Consider the following 1992-nt stretch of genomic DNA (forward strand, 5'->3'; position numbering starts at 1 on the left):
GAGGCATCAAGAAAAGAAAAGTCTCAGGGAAAAAGCCCTTCTAGGATTTAAACTTAAAGGGGACCTGTATGCAATTGAATATGTTCTCTAGTGGCCACCCTGGCCTACTTGTGAGTGGAAGTGTGGGAAGTGCAGCAATGAAGACATGGGCTGAGTTTGGCTATGTTCCATTGACACCCATTGACCTTGAGATGAGCGAAAGAAGAGGAAGAGCTGGCTTATCAGAGGTTTAGGAAGCTATGTAAATCCTGAGCAACCAAGCACTAACATAGTCTCTTGGGGCTAGGGCTGAGGGTGAAGCAGCCAGCTGGTCTGATGTACAGGGAAGTTTGTGAATCTCCAAACTTGCAGCTAGTACCCATTTGACCTGTTTTGGATGGCTAGTTGACCAGAACTCAACCAGATGTTTGATAAAGATATTTGATACTGTGCACAAGTGCAAATTGATACAATTCGACCAACTAGACTTTTGCTAGTGAATGCAGAGACTCAAACTTCCAACTGGAATGGAAGGATTCTTAATATTCAGAAACAAGCTTCTTCTCTCAGTGTGTTGGGTTTCTGTTGTTGTGTGCCGTGGAGTCGGTTCTGATTCATAGCGACCCTGTACAGGGTTTCCGAGGCTTTAATCTTAACAGGAGCAGAAAGCCTCATCTTTCTCCCACAGAACAGCTGATAGTTTCGAACTGCTGACCTTGAGGTTAGCAGCCCAATTCATAACCACTACGCTACCAGAGCTCCTTAATTTAGATATTGACTATCAAAAAATGTGAGGGCTACAAAGGCATGATGAAATGGCTGGCTTACAAGATTTCATGAGTGTGTTTAGATTTAGAATGAGGTGTGTAAGGTGGACTTCCCACTGAATAGTTTCCTACTTTTCCAGACGGTTCTGGTAAAAGGGGATGGGGGACCATGGTGATAGTATTTTATGACTCTATTGTGAGTAATTGTTAGCAGGATTAATTGTGATTGTCACATTGTAATTGTAAAAGATATGTAACTAAATTGGGGGAGTAGTTAATCTTTCATCCCTAAAACAGACAATCCTAGGACCATTAAGAAGAGCACAAGTGAGCAGGAGATCCCTATCTAGAAAAGCAGCAACAGCAGAGACAGTAGCAGAGGCGCAACTATGGAGAGACAGAGCAGTCTAGGTCCACGGACTGAGAAAAGCTGTGTGTCTGTGGGCAGGAGGCTGGCTGGATGAATGCATCCTTTGGACATTTAAATGAATATATATATAGTTTTGAAAGAAAATATGTTTGCCTTGTTCATTTGTGAAATATGAGATGTAAATGGGGAGCCACAGGAAGGAAGTAGAATAAATGTTACAGGGACAGGATTTTAATCATTGAGATGAAACAAAGTATATAATTTGCTGAATGTAAAGCTAATGATTTGTCTGTAAACCTTCACCCAATAAATAATAAAAAGGTTTTTTTAAAAAAAGAAAAAAAGATTACCCAATTCCTCTTCCTCCTTCACATCTTAGATTACTGCTAGATGAATTCAGTCTGGCTTAAAGTAACCCCACATGTCAGAGTAGAACTGCCCCAAAGGGATTTCTTGACTATAATCTTTGCAGAAGCGATTGCCAAACCTTTTTCCCTGAAAGCCACTGGGTGGATTTGTACTGTAAACTTTTCAGTTAGCAAATGATTGCTTAACCACTGCACTACCAGGACTACTTCCCACCTCTTCTAGAAGAAAGAAGGAAAAGATCAAAATGGATGTCAGAAGAGACATTGAAACTTGCTCTCCAGCATAGAGATGCTAAAGCAAATGGAAGAAACGAGGAGGTACAGGGCTGAACAGAAAACTTCAAAGGTCAGCTCGAGAAGACAAAGTCAAATACTACAACAAAATGTGCAAAGATCTGGAGTCAGAAAGCCAAAAGGGAAGAACATGCTCAGCATTTCTCAAGGTGGAGGAACTGAAGAAAAAATTCAAGCCTTGACTTGAAATACTGAAGGAATCTAGGCCAAAATA

The sequence above is a fragment of the Chrysochloris asiatica genome, unplaced genomic scaffold (genome assembly GCF_000296735.1).
Source record: "Chrysochloris asiatica unplaced genomic scaffold, ChrAsi1.0 scaffold00048, whole genome shotgun sequence".
NCBI lineage: Eukaryota > Metazoa > Chordata > Mammalia > Afrosoricida > Chrysochloridae > Chrysochloris > Chrysochloris asiatica.